Here is a 6,525-nt window from a genome sequence, read left to right on the forward strand (position 1 = left end):
AAAAATCAACAACTTATGCAAGAATCAAGAAGAAACGGATGAAAAAATCAATAAACTATGTAAGAACAAAGAAGAAATGAAGAGTGATATGGCTGCAATAAAAAACACCATTGAAAGCTTTAACAGTAGACTAGGAGAAGCGGAGGACCGAATTAGCAAATTAGAAGACAGGGAAACAAAACACCCAAACTGAACTGCAATTGGAGAAAAAAATTAAAAGACAGGAGGAGAGCCTAAGGGAGCTATGGGACAACATGAAATGAAACAACATACAAATAATAGGGGTGCCAGAACAACAGAAAGAGGAACAAGGGTTAGAAAACCTATTTGAAGAAATAATATCAGAAAACTTCCCAGAGGTGGGGAAGAAAAAAATCACACAAGCACAGAGAGTCCCAAACAAGGTGAACCCGAAAAGACCCACACCAAGACACATAATTACCATGGCAAATGTTCAGGACAAAGAGAGAATTTTAAAGGCTGCAAGAGACAGATGGAAAGTTACATACAAGGGATCTCCCATCAGATTATCAAATGATTTCTCAACAGAAACACAACAGGCCAGAAAAGAATGGACAGAAATTTACAAAGTGATGCAAAGCAAAGGACTGAATCCAAGAATACTCTATCCAGCAAGGCTATCATTCAAAATTGAAGGGGAAATAAGAAGCTTCACATACCAAAAAAAAGGCTAAGGGAGTTTATCACCACCAAGCCAGCAATGCAAGAAATACTAAAGGGACTGGTGTAAAAAGAAGAAATAAAAAGCTCAGAAAGAAAACAGCCACAAAAAGTAGAAATGGCTACAAACAAGTACCTTTCAATAATAACTTTAAATGTAAATGGATTAAATGCTCCAATCAAAAGACATCGAGTGGGAGAGAAACCAAGATGGCAGCATAGGTAAACACCGGAAATTGCTGCCTCGCACAACCACTTCAAAAATACAACTAAAAGACAGAACGGACATCATCCAGAACCACAGGAAGGCTGGCTGAGTGGAAATTCTACAACTAGAAGGAAAGAGAAAAGCATACCGAGACTCAGAGGAGGTGTGGTGCTGAAGTAAAATATAAAGGTGTGGAGGTGCATGCGGAGAGGGCTGGCGGCTGAGGACACGACTGTCTTTTTCAATCGGGAGGGAGTCACAAGCTCCTGACTGCTCTGAACTCCAGTTCTGGGAAGTCTCTGGAGACCCAGGACTCATACGGGGAGAAACTGGACTGTCTGGCAGCAGGCAGAACTCGGAACTTGAGGGCTGCTTTCCCTCAGAGGTGCTTGCAGCAATTACCAGGACACTGAGATGTGGGGCCCTTAGGGCAGGGCTGAGGATCAGCCATAGCTGCTTGCTCCACCCTGTTGATTCCCTGAGACCTCCCCTCACCCAAGCTGCAGCAGAGGCTTTTGCATATGAATGCCCTGGCCCTTTGCAATCTGAAAATTACCTAACAAATTGCAGCTGGGCCAGACAGACCCAGAACTTCCAAGAGAAGGCCTGAGGCCCCACAGCAGCTTGCATTGCTTCACAGCTGGGCCTCATCTGGGCACCTCCAAACCCCAAAAAAGTAAGGGGAATCTGCAGATCTCTTCATAGCTCCTGCTGGGTAGCCTCAGGCAGAGGCTAAATTAGCACCTCCTTGGATCCAAGAGCCAGTGTACCCAGTGGTCAGAGTGGAACCATCCAGATTACAGCTCCTCAGATCCATAAGGGACACACTCAGGGGGCAGACTCAGTGAGCACCAAAGCCCCACTCAAGCAAGTCTTGCCCCAGAAGGGTGTCTTCAGCACAGAAGTTCTCCCCCTGCAGACACAGCTGATTCTCACAGCCAACTGGCCTGGAGGTCAATTCCTCCCAGTGATAACTACAACAATCAAGGCTTAACTACAACAAGACTACAACAAGACTGTGCACAAAGCCCACAAAGGGGTGCACCAAGAGTGTCCACCTCAGGTAATTGGGGAGGCTGAGCCACTGGGCCCTATAGGACACCTAGCACACAAAGCCACTCCACCAACAAGGGAAGCAGCCAAAATGCAGAGACAAAGAAACAGATCACAAATGACAGAAATGGAGGAAAGCAAACGACTGGATATAGAGTTCAAAACCACAGTTATAAGGTTTTTCAATAATTTTCTGGAAACCGCCGATAAATTTAGTGAGACCCTGGAGCAGGGGTCCTCAAACTACGGCCTGCAGGCCACATGCAAATACAAATATTGTATTGTTCCCGTTTTGTTTTTTTACTTCAAAATAAGATATGTGCAGTGTGCATAGAAATTTCTTCATAGTTTTTTTTTTAACTATAGTCCGGCCCTCCAACGGTCTGAGGGACAGTGAACTGGCCCCCTGTTTAAAAAGTTTGAGGACCCCTGCCCTGGAGGATATGAAAAAAGACCAACTAGAAATTAAGCATACACTGACTGAAATAAAGAATAATATACAGAGATCCAACAGCAGACAAGAGGATCCCAAGAATCAAGTCAAAGGTTTGAAATACAAAGAAACAAAAAATACCCAACCGAAGAAGCAAAAAGAAAAAAGAATCCAAAAATATGAAGATAGTGTAAGGAGCCTCTGGGACAACTTCAAGCGTACCAACATCCGAATTACAGGGATGCCAGAAGAAGAGAGAGGGCAAGATATTGAAAACCTATTTGAAGAAATAATGACAGAAAACTTCCCCCACCTGGTGAAAGAAATAGACTTACAACTCCAGGAAGCGCAGAGAACCCCAAACAAAAGGAATCCAAAGAGGACCACACCAAGACACATCATAATTAAAATGCCAAGAGCAAAAAAACAAAGAGAGAATCTTAAAAGCAACAAGAGAAAAAAAGTCAGTTACCTACAAGGGAGTACCCATACGACTGTCAGCTGATTTCTCAACAGAAACTACGCAGGCCAGAAGAGAGTGGCAAGAAATAGTCAAAGTGATGAATGCCAAGAACCTACAAACCAAGATTACTTTATCCAGCAAAGCTATCATTCAGAAGTGAAGATCAGATAAAGAGCTTCACAGATAAGAAAAAGCTAAAGGAGTTCATCAACACCAAACCAGCATTATATGAAATGCTGAAAGGTATTCTTTAAGAGGAAGAAGAAAAAGGTAAAGATAAAAATTATGAACAGCAAATACATATCTATCAACAAGTGAATCTAAAAATCAAGTGAATAAAAAAATCTGATGAACAGAGTAAACTGGTGAATATAATAGAACCAGGGGCATGGAAAGGGAGTGGACTGACAATTCTTGGGGGGAAAGGGGTGTAGGGGTGCAGGAAGAGACTGGACAAAAATCATACACCTATGGATGAGGACAGTGGGAGGGGTAAGGGCAGAGTGTGGGGTGGGAACTGGGTGGAGGAGAGCTATGGGTGGGGGAAGAGGAACAACTGTAATAATCTGAACAATAAAGATTTAATTTAAAAAAAATAATTATCATCTGTATCTGGAGGTCAGGCTGTTCAGAAAATCAAGCTCAGGATTTAGTCGTAAATGGGTTTAGACCAGGAAATGAAATTGAATGTACAGTTTCCTATGCTAAACGCAAGGCTGTAAGAGAAGAAAGTGGTTCAGTGAGAGACAGCATAGAAATATTTGGGTGAATGTGTTTGATACCCTTGAACATTCAGATTCCCTTGAATGTTTTGGGCCATAAGGCCCTTTACTGGAGGGTCTGGTTCTCCCTTGACTCTCATCTCTCCCAAAAATCTGTCCACTTCCTTTTGTGGCATCAATAAAAGAAAAGACTTAGCTCAAAAAGTAAATATAGACCCTGACCCAAGGGAACAGTTTGTGAAATAAAAGGATAAAAGGACCTGGGCAATACCAGCAAGAACATGCAAACACAGCTGAGAGTCTGTATAGAGATATAATCTATAATATAAGGATGGGTTATTAGCAGGGAACAGCTGTCTATTACTTAGGATTTATATCCTGTTAAATTATATCTATTGTCTATAACACCTGGAATAGTAATCCTGACTCATATAATCAACTGAAAAAACTAGCGTTTGCTGTTCTTTCCTTATTCGGGTCTACATATTTATGCGAACAATCATTTTCAAGCATGAACCTTATCAAGAGTAAATTGAGAAGTCGTCTTATTGATGAGAACCTGGAATCGTGCCTACAATTAAAAACAACATACAAACCTGACTTACCCAAACTTTCCAAGGAGATGCAAGGCCGTTGTTCACATTAGTGTTTGTCAGTCATTGTCATGATTTAATTTTATGGATATTATAAGATAAATTGCAAGGAATTTAATTTTATCAATAAATAATATCATTATTAAGTATGATATCAAGTTTTATTCAACATACCTATAGTTTAACTAAGACTTAAAACTTTAAGTAAAGTTTATTAAGTTAATTTTAGGAAATGTTGTGGAGTGAAAGAAGATGTAGTGTCGAGGATTGATAAAGGTATGTTGAGATGGTTTGGACGACATATAGAGAGGATGAACGAAAGGAGATAGACGAAACAAGTATACAAGACGAGTGTGGATGGGAGAGTTGGAAGGGGTCGACCTCAGCGAATGTACCTCAATCAGATTGAGGATGTTTTTAGCAAAGGCCAGCTTAGGAGTACCCTAATTAAGTTAATAACAATGTACCTACCTATATAGTTTAAGTTTAAAAAATTTGGCTCTCAAAAGAAATTTCAGTCGTTGTACTGTTGATATTTGGCTCTGTTGACTAATGAGTTTGCCGACCACTGTCTTAGTGAATACTATTGAGAGATCACAAGTTCAATTTGGGATATACTGAGTTTGAGGTGTGTGGCCAACTAAATAATGACCTTCAAAAATACCTATGTCCTAATCCCTGGATCCTGTGACTATCACCTTATTTGGCAAAAGGAACTTTACAGGTGTGATTAACTTGAATTTTGAGATGGGGAGATTGTCTCAAATTATCCATATGGCCCCCCAGATGCAATCACAGGTGTCCTTGTAAGAAGGAAGCATGGGGAGATTTGAGTCCAGAAAGGTAAAAGATGTGACCATAGAAGCAAGAAGTTAGAGGCCAAGGAAGGCGGCCTACTTCTAAATGCTGAAAAATAAAAGATTCTCCCCTCAGAGCCTCAGAAGAAACCAACCCTAATAACACCTTGACTTGAGCCTAGTGAGACTGGTTTTAGACTTCTGATCTCCAGAACTGTCAGGAAATACTAGTAAATCTGTGTTGTTTTCAGATTGTGCTTTACGTTTGTGGTAATCTGTTATAACAGCCTTTGAAACACCTAAGAGATGTCCGGGAGGCAGATGGACAGAGGGTCTAGAGGTGAGAGAAGAAGACTGAGCTTGGGATATAAATGTGAGTGCCCCCTGCATTTGCATGGTGGGCATGTGATGTTGCGGGAGGGCATGCGCTCATATGAGCAGAGGGACACTATCGCCCACCAGCTGGGCATCTTCCAGCAAGGCACTTCACTTCTCTGAAACATTATTTATTGAACATCTATTCGGTCCTGGCACCAACATATCAAGTAACGTACATGCATCCTCCTTTAATCCTCACGACCACTTTACGAGGCAGACACCACTTTTATGTCCTACTTACAAGAGGAGGAAAACGAGGTCAAGAGAGATTCGTCATTTGTCCAAAAATCAGGGCACGAGGGAAACAAAACTAACTCCATTCATCCCTTGTGCCTCAGCCCCAATGGCCCAGGTACCAGCAGCACTGACATGGTCTGGGAGTGCGTTGGGCCGAGGAAGCAGAATCTGGATTTTAACCCCTAGAGTGCCAGGGAGTTCGCCAAAAGTGCCAGGAGCGCTATCAAAGCTTTGAAATGGCGTCCAGTTCTAAGTCTGGTTTTACTAGTGATGATGATATTGCTAAATATGTCAATGTAGTAAAGGTTTCCTTAAGTTTTTGAATATGTAAAAATAAACTTGCGATTCATAATTTTTTTCCTAAACTGCTGTAAAATCAGCAAAAATGCCTTGGCAATTTTAGCATAGTTCCTAGGATATTGGTTGGCACTCAAAGGGTTAACCAGACTCAGGTTACCTGCAGAGGGCGTGTGAGCAGCACCAGCGCCTAGCCCTCCTCCAGCATGGGCTCCGTCCCGGGCTCAGGCAGGTGCCCCACGAAGACCCGCGCTCAGAGCTCTGGAGGCACAGAGTGTTGTTCACCCTGTACTTTTGCTCCTAGCATCCTCTACCTGGAGTTGGCATTCCTGTTGTAACTCATCACAATTCCGTCTCCCCCACTAGCGTGGGAAGGTCACTGTGAGATGCAGTTCTCTGTCCCACAGGGACCCCAACGCCAGGCACAATCACGACCCGGAGCGGACGCCCAGCAACTACTTGAACTTAAGAATGAAGTCATGGGGGGCGGGGGTGGAGAATGACAGAATAAATGAAACTTAGCTGGTCGCCTCAGAGACCCGCGCAGGGGTACGAGTCCCTCCCGAGTGGCGAGTGTGGCGCGACGGTGTGCGAACCGAGTGAGCGCGAGGTTTAAATGCCAGAGCCACGCCCTCCCGCCAGCGGGGCGGGTCCGCGCATGCG

The sequence above is a fragment of the Myotis myotis genome, unplaced genomic scaffold (genome assembly GCF_014108235.1).
Source record: "Myotis myotis isolate mMyoMyo1 unplaced genomic scaffold, mMyoMyo1.p scaffold_m19_p_10, whole genome shotgun sequence".
In the NCBI taxonomy this organism is placed as follows: domain Eukaryota; kingdom Metazoa; phylum Chordata; class Mammalia; order Chiroptera; family Vespertilionidae; genus Myotis; species Myotis myotis.